Here is a 12,154-nt window from a genome sequence, read left to right as displayed (position 1 = left end):
TAGCATCACTGACTCAATGCACCTGAGTTTGAGCAAACTCAGGGAGATAGTGAAGGATAGGGAGGCCTAGTGTGCTGCAGTTCATGGGGTCACAAAGGGTCGGACAGGACTTAGCCACTGAATAACAACTCTCCCTGGAAAATATTGATTCTCATCTTTCCAGTGCTCGTACCTTGGTCAAGATAATATAGTTCATATTTTTGATTCTCATCATTTCTCAGGGGAGTAATTGTGTTTTCAATGTCCTGTGAAGAACACCTTGGATTGCTCTGAAAAAGCACTATCTGAGCCCAGGTGTCCATCACATCTGTGGATGTGAGTAAGGGCAGCCTGGGTGAGTCAGATGTCTCCCGTCACCCAGTGAATCACCTGGAAACCTTATTAGGAACTTTCCGGTAACAGGCTCAAATATATTTACTTGACATCATGAGGTTCTTTTGACTCTAGCTCGCTCATCTCAGAAAGTAGGAGGGTGATGCTAGGTGCTGCCAGCTGTTGTTGTTTGTCTGCTCTGGGGATCTCATGACCATGGAAGGGTTGATCCTTAATGGATACATTATAATAGTGTCAAGTTCAGAATGGAAAGGAGCTTAATAGTATCTAAAACATTCTGCAGTCTCAAGTTAGAAGCAGCTCCTTTTCTCTCCTAAAATTTTATATAAGGACCTACTGTTTACCCTGGCACTGTTACTCTGTGCCAGGCACAATGCTTTAGACCAAGCATTAGATCTCTCCTCTAATTCTTTCATTTAGCTCTCACATTAAATGAGGCCCCATTCCCAGGTCACTAGTGGTAAAGTACTGCCTGTCAATGCAGGAAATGCAGGAGACGCAGGTTTGATCCTTGGATTAGGAAGATACCCTGGAGGAGGGCATGGCAACTCCTATATTCTTTCCTGGAAAATCCCATGGACAGAGGAGCCTGGCAGGCTACAGTCGCAGAGTCAGACACAACTTAGCACGCATCTTACAGGTGAGGAAACTGAGGGGATGATTTAAGAATGCTTTCTTAGTTAACTCAGTCAACATCCCATCACTAGACTGTGTCAGAACAGTGGAAATACCAAGTTCACCTCCCTTTGCTACTTTTCTTATTTTTAAAATTAATTAATTTTTTTTTTGTGTGTGCTGGGTCTTCATTGTTGTGTGTGGGCTTTCCAGTTACAGTGAGCAGGGGGTTACTCTTCATTGCAGTGGGTGGGCTTCTCACTGCAGTGACTTCGCTGTTTTTGCAAACCAAAGGCTCTAGGGCACTTGAGCTTCAGTAGTTGTAGCACTTGGGCTCAGTAGTTGTGGTTCACGGAATGGAGAGCGCACAGGCTTTAGTTGCTCTGTGGGGTGTGGGGTAAACCCGTATCCTTTGCATTAGCAGGTGGATTCTTATCCACTATTTCCCCAGGGAAGTCCCACTTTGTTACCTTTTAGAAGTCCTCATGCAGTGTGGATTCATCTGAAAGCACTAAACTCAGGTTTGTTAACCTCAAGGAAGATGTGCTAGGTATGAGGAGCAGACTGTTTAAATCACTATTGAAGATGTGAGGACTAGGGGAGAAGTTTTGATTCACTATTCACCTCTCCCTCAATGAATAACACACAGATTTCACCAAATTTACCCAGTGCCCACAGCCCCTGTAAAACATTTGTTGTGTTCAGTTTCCCTTTTTATCTGTTGGCCTAATTCATCTGTAAGCCCATCTTCAACCATTCTTTCTTTTTCAAATTGTTTTCTTGTTATCTGCCTCCAAACTGATTATCTTACATTATTTAGCTGTTTCTGAACAAGATTATACTGGGAATTAAATTTTTTCCTGCTTCATGACATCAATAAAGATAAACTATATTCAGTACCAAATACAAGGAAGAGATATCTTTGTTATTATTTCTTTACTAAGACCTACAGTTTTGCACTTATCTAGTGTGGGGGAGTCAAGTTCAGCCCCATGCCAGCCTTTATCATGTGTCTGTCTGAACCTTAGTTTTGATCTCTGGAAATAAGTGACAGTTATGAATCATATGTGTCCAACCACCTCCAGGCTGTTGTGAGGACAAAAGAAGTTAGTCATATGCTCCAAAGAACTTGGAATATATATGAATATATATATATATTCATTGGTATATATACAGAGGAAAGGTTGTATTATGAGCAGTTGTGGCACTGACCTTTCTCTTGTGGCCCCCTGTCTTCTGCCCTGGCCCAAATATGCCCTCTTCTACTCATACTCAGTCTCAGGTGTGTTGTCATGTCTCTCTGAAGATCCCACTGAAACACCCTGTGTACACTTGTTGTTGTTCAGTGACTCAGTCATGTCTGACTCTGTGGCCCCATGGACTGCAGCACGCCAGGCTTCCCTGTCCTGCACCATCTCTCGGAGCTTGCTCAAACTCATATCCATTGAGTCAGTGATGCCATCCAACCATCTCCTCCTCTGTCGTCCCCTCCTCCTCCTGCCTTCAATCTTTCCCACCATCAGGGTCTTTTCCAATGAGTCAGCTCTTCACATCAGGTGGTCAAAGTATTGGAGCTTCAGCTTCAACATTAGTCCTTCCAATGAATATTTAGAATTGATTTCTTTTAGGATTGACTGCTTTCAATTCCTTGCAGTCCAACAGACTTTCAAGAGTCTTCTCCAACACCACATTTCAAAAGCATCAGTTCTTCAGTGTTCAGTCTTCTTTATGGTCCAACTCTCATATCCATACATGACTACTAAAAAAACCCATAGTTTTGACTATTTGGACCTTTGTCTCAGTTCGTTTCCAAGGCAAACCATTCAATATCACACTAATCCAAGTCTATGCCCCAACCACAAATGCCAAAGAAGCTAAAGTTGAATGGTTCTATGAAGACCTACAAGACCTTCTAAAACTAATGCTCAAAAAAGATGTCCTTTTCATTATAGGGGGACTGGAATGCAAAAGTAGGAAGTCAAGCGATACCTGGAGTAACAGGCAAGTTTGACCTTGGAGTACAAAATGAAGCAGGGCAAAGGCTAACAGAGTTTGGGCAAGAGAACGCACTGGTCATAGCAAATACCTTCTTCCAACAACACAAGAGATGACTCTACACATGGACATCACCAGGTGGTCAATACCAAAATCAGATTAATTATATTCTTTGCAGCTGAAGAAGGAGAAGCTCTATACAGTCAGCAAAAACGAGACCAGGAGCTGACTGTGGCTCAGATCATCAACTCATTGCAAAATTCAGACTGAAGGTTGAGGGAAGTAGGGAAAACCACTAGACCATTCAGTTCTGACCTAAATCAAATTCCTTACGTTTACACAGTGGAAGTGACAAACAGATTAAAGAGATTAGATCTGACAGACAAAGTGCCTGAAGAACTATGGATGGAGGTTTGTAACTTTGTACAGGGAGGTGGTGATCGAAACCATCCCCAAGAAAAAGAAAAGCAAAAAGGCAAAATAGTTGTCTGAGGAGGCCCTACAAATAGTTGAGAAAAGAAGAGAAGCAAAAGGCAAAGGAGAGAAGTAAAGATATACCCATCTGAATACAGTGTTCCAAAGAATAGCAAGGGGAGACAAGAAAGCCTTCCTAAATGAACAATGCAAAGAAATAGAGGAAAACAATAGAATGGGAAAGACTAGCGATCTCTTCAAGAAAATTAGAGATACCAAGGGAATATTTCAGGCAAAGATGGACACAATAAAGGACAGAAACGGTATGGACCTAACAGAAGCAGAAGATATTAAGAAGAGGTGGCAAGAATACACTGTGTACACTAGGGCTGCCATAACAAAGTACACAAACTGTGTGGCTTCAATGGCAGAAGTTTATGTCCTCACAGTTCTGGAGGCTGAAAGTCCAAGATGAAGATGTTGTCAGGGTTGATTCCTGTGAAGGCCTCACTTTTTTGGCTAATAGATGGCCATCTTCTCCTGTGTCTTCATGGTTTGCCCTTTATGTGCGCATCTTAGGTTTTTCCTCCTATAAAGACATCATTGCATTAGGGCCTGATCTAATGATTTCATTTAACCTTAATTTTTCTCTTTAAATACTGTATTTCTCAGTACATTCACATTGGGAAGTACTGGGAGTTAGAAATTCAACATATGACTTTTGGGGTGATAAAATTTACCCGATAGCACCTTATTACTTTTTCCCCATTTCTGTCCTTCTAAGAAGCCCTTTCTGTGTGTTTTCACAGCATCTTGTATATTTTCCCTATCACAGCACTTATCACTACTTCAATTTCTTATTTACTTGTTTATATTTCACATTAAGCTCATAAATCTGAGTAGAACTCTGCTTTGTTCTCCCTGTATTTTCAGTTCCTGGAGCAAATAGATTTCTAATTAATCCTTGAATATTTGTTGAATGATTAAGTTTTTGTTGCCACCTCTAACTATATGAAATTAGATTGAATATTTATTCCATATTTATGATGTCTCAGATAGTATATGTGTCTTATTTCACGTAAAAATTACAAGAGCCCCATGAGGTAGATACTCTTATACTATTAACATCCCTGTTTTATAGCTGAGGACTTAGAGGCAGAGAAAGGTCAAGCAATTTACCTAAGGTCAAAGAGCAAGTCATATTGATGAAGATGGAATTTTAACCCAGGAAATATAACTTCAGAGCCTTCATGGTTAAATACAATACTGTTTCTTGGTAGAACAACAACGTGTTTTACAGTTACACCAGCTGCTGACTTGTCCAAGTTGATCCCAATTCTCTCCCTAATCCATGTCCTAAACTAAGGGTTTTTTTTAATGATTGTCTTAAGAGTGATAAAATGGAGGTAGAAGGAAGGGAGCGGAGCAATCAGCATGTTTGGGGCACAACTTGGGGGTTGTGTTTGGAACCAAGTTAGTGGGAAGAGAAACAATGAAGGAGCTGTAGGAGAAGCAGTCTAGATGAGAGTGAATTCACTACAATCTTCATCATCCGTCTTATCTTAGAGGTGAACAACTTACAAAGTCTTTACAGTCTTCAAAACACTCTCCCTTTTATCATCTCATGTGATTTTCGAAACATAAACTGAGAAGGTATTATTATCTGTGTTTTATTGGTAAGGAAACCAATTGAGAGTGGTGAAGTACATTGGCCAACATTGGCAAGCTAGTCATTGGAGATCCATAAGATTAAATTCTAAGCCTTCTGCCCTTCTCTTCCTGGGATTGAGTTTAATATGGGAAAGAAGTAAAGAAAGAATTTCAGGGTGAACACCATCAATCCAGAGGAGAGAAGAGAAAGAGTGTCCTGAAAAGGAGGCGGAATTGGATTGCTAGGAAACATTGAAGGAGAACTAAGAAGTTGTTGGTGACAGAAGTCAGCGGACCAGGTAGCCTCAAGAGTTGAACTCATCAACGGAGCTGACTTACATGATGGCTTGATGCATATGAATGCGCAGAAGTTGGCAATTGGGAGATCTCTGAGCATGTTCTAGAGCCTGTTCTCAGTGTTACAGTGTGGTCAGGTCTCAGTTGTTGTCCAGGTGAACTTCTCTCTCTGAATGTAGTTTGTATTTTTTTCTGTAGAATTTCCATTAGTTGAATAACACCAAATTGCTAGATATCTTTTTATTTGCTTTTGTTTGTTTGAATTCTCTTTGCCTGAAGACATATATCTTTGATCTTTCTTCAGAGTGAGTCCTCTGTAGCAGATTTGTTTGCAACTCCAAAGTACATGTTTGCTCTGGCCTCCCCCTTCACATACCCAGGTCCCCTTTGTTGTAATGCAAACAAGACTATTATTTTAAAGACTATTATTTTATGAGATTTGGCATCTTAATTTTCATCTTGACTTTCTTTCCTTTCCTTCCATGGGCTAGAATTAAAAATTAGGTATGTTTTAGAAATATGTCTAGAATTAGAAATGACATTTTCTTCCTTGTACCTTGAGGGTTCCTCAGCTTTCCTTCCTCCCTCCAATCTGTTTGCTGACTCTCTAAATTGTTGTGCTGTGGTGGCTTCTCTATGAGATAGCCAACTTCTAATGAGGATGTGATGTGTTTAACTGGTGTTGCAAGTCAGCAATGAGGTCATTGAGTCCAAGACAGGTGAACGTAATGTTATTTGTTTAACTTCTAATAATTCTTAAGGACTCTCTATTCTTCCTGCTAGAATTAAGCCTCACTACTGAGTTTTGTTATTTACCAGGATAAGAGCACACTAGCTGGAGGAAGATACACTATTCTGGTTGCAGATAACTTTTGGGGAGGATCATGGGGTGAAACAATGCTTGGTCTGGATGCTTTCCTATACCTTAGCAGAATATCTTGTGACCAGAAACCTAGACATTTAATTTTCATGCTGGATGTCATTCACTTTTTGACAAAGTGCTTCAGCCCAGTATTGAGGTACAGAGACTTGAGTATTCACTGCTGCCTCACCTCTCTCCCTTGATGTGGAGAACTTGGGCACTGTCTGTCTTGTATCTAAATTATAGGTGATGAATTTGTCTTTGGATGAGCAGTGTGGCCCTTCTCCAAATATAATCAACTCCTTCCTGCCTCTGAGGCTTTGATAATTGCTTTATTCTCAAGTTCTCATCCCCATTTTTCCTGCCTGTGCATATTCTGCCTGCTCCTTAAATTTGATTCAGGTGCTATCTCTTCTCAGAAGCCTTCCATGATGTGAAAGTGAACAGTCTTCCTCCGTATTCTAATAGCTCTTGTTGTCTCTAGACATGACCTAATGTACATTACTAATTTATTTTCTGTGTGTTTAATCTTTGCCACTAGATTCTAAGCTCTCCAAGGCCAATGACTTTGCCCTTTTCAATCTTTGTATGACCAGCATCTTTCTAGCACAGAGATTTGTTTATAGTAGGTGTGAAATAAATGTGTGATATTGGTTGATTTATGAGCATGCTCTCTAACACAAGACATATGGAGTTCATTGGCTTGGTGCTTGAGTGTCAGCACCCCCACTACCACCCCTCTCTCCAAGTTATCCTCTTGGCCTGGTCCAGCTGAAGCTGTGGAAAGTAGATAAATCACTCAGCTCCTAGGTCAGACAGCTCAGAGACAAATGAACACAGCAGGTTGTTGCCACTATAATGATGCAGTGGCTGTGCTGTTTGCCAGTTTCTGGACAACAATAGATTGCCTTCCTTCCCTTAACTTTAATTCCGTTTCTCATAAGCCTGAAATTGCACTTGCTATTTTCCAACATTTTCCCCCCACCCTGCCCTAGTTCATGTCAGTGTTCCTTAACTAACATTTTTATGGCTTGAAAATCAATTCTGTACCAGATATAAAGACATACTCTGTCTCCAGCCTTTGTTCTCAGTACCAGCTTCAGCACCCTGCGTTAGCTCAGTGCTGTGGCTTTGGTCCTACTTGATGGTTTTTAGTCTCTGATTCTTTTTATTTGAACTGTGGTTAGATCTGTGTTGATGTTTATGAAATAGATTTTCTCATGTTCCTTTTTCATCAGTTTATTCCCAGATAATAGAATCTTTGGAATTATGGAACTGAAAAGATAACTTGTTTGAACAATTCTTGTTAATTGAAAGCCTCACATATTCTCTCCAGTTCAACCTGACATTTTGGAAAAGAGGAAAGACTTGTGGGCTAAAGCAGAGGATTTGGAAAAGCCTTTAATGATTTTCAATGGCCAGGTTCAGAGTAGTATTCAAGATCCCTTACAACTCAGATTCAGATTACTTTGTTTTTGCTTTATGCCAACTATGTGGTTCTTTAAAGTCAGCACCATGGACAGGGGGGATTAGCTCAGGGAATGTTTGGAGCAAAACTCACTCTGGGGAAGTATAGTAGGGCACAAAGGGACCACTTTTAATTCTTGGGGATGACTTTATTTAAAGACACGTGCACTGTGAGTTCAGGAACTTCATAAAGGACACGTTTGCTGCCCTAAACAATCATCCAAAGTAAAATAATCAGTTAAAAAAAAAACACACACACACAAAACACAGACCGTGTTCTTTGGAATCAAAATATCAAAACTTGAATTCTAACTTTTTAAATATTTACTAAGTGTATGACTTTGGGCTGATACCCTTTCTAAGAACCAGTTTCTTTTTGTGTAGATTTGGGAATCTACTACCCTTAGAAACTCCTTTTTGTCATTGCTACTAGCATAGCCCTTGGTATCTTTCTGCAATCCCTTCACTACCTTGTCTGATACTGAATGTGGGTAGATCACAGCATAACCCAGTGTTCATCCATGGCACTCACCTGACACAGTCCAGCCTTGATGCACTAGACACAACACAGACACTTCTCTCTCTACCAGACACTGTGTGGCAGCCTAAGGCACAGAGGCCTTTCTGGGCAAGCTATATAGAGCTGGGCCTACTAGCTCTTTTGTTTGCATACACCAAATTTGAGACGGGCTATCATTAACCAAATGGAGAGCAGCTGTGCTTACTGAGAAAGTGTGCTTCCTCAGATTTGTGGACATGCTAGAAATTCCACAGCCAGAATGTCTGGCTCAAGAGGCCTCAGGAATGTGTGAAAATGCCTTAGTTAATGTTCCAGAAGGACCCCTTTCTCTCTGGCCTAATCTCTCCTGGGCTGATCTAGTGATGAATTCTTAAATTCCCAATTAGATGATTATGCATTTGGGATGAGTAGGATTTTTCTCTGTTAAAAGGCAAATTCCAATAGCAGGATCTCACATCAAGCAGTTCCCAGACAGTGACACCTCCTTTAGTGTGAATTAGGGGCTGGCAACTTCCTCTAGAACCTAAACACAGAGCTGGAAAGAGACCATCTGAGGGAGAAAAACGTCCAGAATACAAATCCCCTCACCTGGAGGCTACCAGAATGGGGAGACGCTCACAGATGGAAGGCAGAGTTGCCAAAGACCATGTATGCACATCAAGTTGTGTCCAGAGTTGCCGCTGGCTGAAGTTAGATTCATTTTTATTTGTTCTTGCAATATAATCAAACTTATGATTTGACATCTCTTCCACCTTTTATCTTTCTCTTCCCCAACACTCTACATTTTTTATCTCTTCTACTCTTTGTCTCCATTCTCACTGGCCCAGGATCCAAGTTGCCACCAGTATCTTACAGTGCATATTACCTTCTGTGCATGCGTGCTAAGCTGCTTCAGTTGTGTCTGACTCTTTGCAGCCCTGTGGACTGTAGCCTGCCAGTCTCCTCTGTCCATGGCGTTCTCTAGACAAAAATACTGGAATGGGTTGCTATGCCCTCCTCCAGGGGATCTTACTGACCCAGGGATCGAATTCATGTCTCTTAGTCTCCTGCATTGACAGGTGGGTTCTTTACCACCCCCGAAATGACTTGTGGTGACACAATTTGTGGAATGGTGGTATAAGATGCTCCATGGACCCTCTCCATTCAGAGTCTCTGGAAATTGTCTTCAGGATATACTGCCAATGAAATATTTACTCAAGATAGTTTACTGAATCTCAATAAGAGCATTAACAGTGTGAAACATTTGTGCCACAATTCATGTCCCTCCCTTCTCACTCTCCCAGCTACCCTAACACCCACTCCAGGCAAAAATGCAACCAGGACCTCAGGTCTCCCTTTTCACTCAGTTCCCTGATAAGGGCTGTGATGTCTCTTAGGGAAGGACAGGCCATCAGCACATCTCACCCTACCAGCACATCTAACCCTACCTGCACGTCTCACCCTATCAGCACTCCCATCTCTATGTTTCAGAGGCTTTATTCCTGGCAAAAATAACTGAGAGGTATGGGGCTTTCTTCCTCTACCCAGTCCCCACTTACAAGGTGGAAAATATATTTCAGGCATGGAAGGCCAGAGATAGAAGGACCCAGTCACCACACCCTAGCTTGGTTATAAGGCAAAGGCTCCTTTCCAGGAAATGCAAGCTGCAAAGATGAGGCTGCTGCCCTAGCCCATGATACTGTTAAAGGTTAAGGATCAGGGGTGTGACTCTGAGAGAAGTAAGTCATTGTCCCTGTTCCCAGCTATGGAGCAATGGTACAGATTTGCTGCTCAAGAGGAGAGGCAGGCCATAAGAATTAGCGCTCTAAAGCTATCCCTGAGAAAACTGACTTTATTTGTACCATGGTATGAGGAAGTTGAAACCCAGGAGTATTCTTCAAACCAATGGACATTATAGTGACAAGCAATTAAGAGGAAATTGGTAGTACTATGGGACCAACAAGCTAAACCATATAGAAATTAGACCATATAGAAATTTACCAGAGATAACTATAGAAAGAGATTGCTAACAAGAACACTCCCGGGGTTAAAACAAACCTCCAAGACTGTCCTCAAAGATTACCCCTGCAAAGGGACCTACATTTAATTGCAACAGACTGTGGAGCAATTTATGCCCCAGGGCATTGTCAAAATAATAGAATAATCAGTCAGCAATTAGTGGAGGCTAATAGCTGGGCACAGTATCAATGGAGGCAGACAACAGAGAGATCAGCAAAAGAGACAAAAAGATCACTAATAAAATCACTGCCATCCCAGAGTGACAATATGCATGCCCAAGGCTGAACCCTCTGAGCAGGGATATCAGAAGCTGCTTTCTTAGGGAGAGATAAGCTACAAAATAATCCAGCCAGCTCATCAAATAAATAGCAAACAACAACAAACCCCGGAGGAGGAGATCAGCATACAAAGGTACATTATCTAAAATGTCCAGTTTTCAATAATTATGAAACATGCAAAGAAATAGAAGGTGACCCAAATGGGAAAAAAGCAGGCCACAGGAACTGTCAGTCAAGGATCAAATGTCAGATTTAGCAGACAGGGATTTTAAAGTAATTATAGGCATTGCTGTTGTTAAGTTGCTAAATCATGTCCAACTCTTTGCGACCCCATGCCCTGTAGTCCACCAGGCTCCTCTGTTGATGGGATTTCCTGGGCAAGAATACTGGAGAGAGTTGCCATTTCCTCTCCAGGGGATCTTCCTGACCCAAGGATTGAACCCGTGTCTTTTGAATTGGCAAGCAGATTCTTTACCACTGAGCCACCAGGGAAGCCCCAACTATTGGCATACATCAGAGATATTGCAGGTTTGGTTCCAAGCAGCTTCAATAAAGCACGTGTCACAACAAACTCACTAAGTTTTTGTTTTCACAGTGTGTATATAAGCTATGTTTACACTATACTATAGTCTGTTAAATGTGAAATAGCATTATGTCTAAAAAGCATACATATCTTAATTTAAAAATACTTTATTGCTAAAAAATGCCAAAACAACTATAGTAATAACATCAAAGATCACTGATCACAGATATGATCACTACAATAAATATAACAATAATTTAGAAGTTATTAATATTAATAATGGAAAATATTGTGAGAATTACCAAAATGTGACACAGAGACATGAAATAAGCAAATCCTGTCAAGAAATGTTGCTGATGAACTTGATTGATGCAGGGTTGATACAAGACTTCTATTTGTAAAAAGTGCAGTCTGCCAGTATTATGAATCTATTCAAAGAACTACAGGAAACTGCACTTTAAAAAGTAAAGGGAGGAAGGGAAGTATAATCACTATGTCTAATAAAATAGAGAATAATAATGAAGAAATAGAAATGATAAAGAACAAGATGGAAATCATGAAGGTGAAAAGTACAATAACCAAAATTAAAATTTTACTAGAGGGGCTTATCTGTAGGTTTAATTTGGGAGAAGAAAGAATCAGTGAACTTAATGGTACAACTAGAAACTGTGCAATCTGAATAACAGAAAAAATGAAGAAAAATGAACAGACTCAGAGAAATATGGGCTACATATGTGTAATGAGAATACCATAAGGAGAAGGTAAAAGAGGGAAAAAAATGTATTTGAAGAAATTATGGCTGAAAGCTTTCTGAATTTGATGAAAGCCATTCATTTACAAAACCAGGAAGCTCAACAAATTCCAAATGATGACCATAAACAGATTTATGCACAGACATATCACTTTAAAAGAGCTGTAAGCAGCAAGAGAATGTGACTCATAATATATAAGGAGACCTCAATAGTATTGTAAACTAATTTTTATTGAAAACAATAGAGCCCAGGAGGCAGTTGGTTGACATACTCAAAGTCCTGGATAAACAACAACAACAAAGAAAACCAAACTTGTCAAATCAAGATTCATATATCCAGCAAAACAGTCTTTTGAAAATTAAGATAAAATAAAAACATTCCCATATAACCAAAATCTGAGAGCTTTTGTTGCTGGCAGGTCTGCAAGAAATACTAAAGGAAATTCTCAGG

The 12,154-nt window shown here is 40.4% G+C and overlaps 1 long non-coding RNA gene across 1 annotated transcript in view; it reads left to right on the top strand.

Moving 5' to 3' along the window:
- LOC145544529 (uncharacterized) overlaps positions 1–12,154 on the top strand; it is a 393,836-nt gene that overhangs the window by 304,420 nt on the left and 77,262 nt on the right. Inside the window, exon 5 of the long non-coding RNA XR_014081466.1 lies at positions 818–973. This is a non-coding gene — a long non-coding RNA (uncharacterized LOC145544529). The remainder of the gene's footprint in view (positions 1–817; positions 974–12,154) is intronic.

This window comes from Giraffa tippelskirchi, chromosome 4 (assembly GCF_054371585.1).
Source record: "Giraffa tippelskirchi isolate mGirTip1 chromosome 4, T2T-mGirTip1v1.2.pri, whole genome shotgun sequence".
Taxonomy (NCBI): Eukaryota; Metazoa; Chordata; class Mammalia; order Artiodactyla; family Giraffidae; genus Giraffa; species Giraffa tippelskirchi.
Note: the sequence above shows the minus strand (reverse complement) of the source record. Positions and strands in the feature narration are given on the sequence as shown.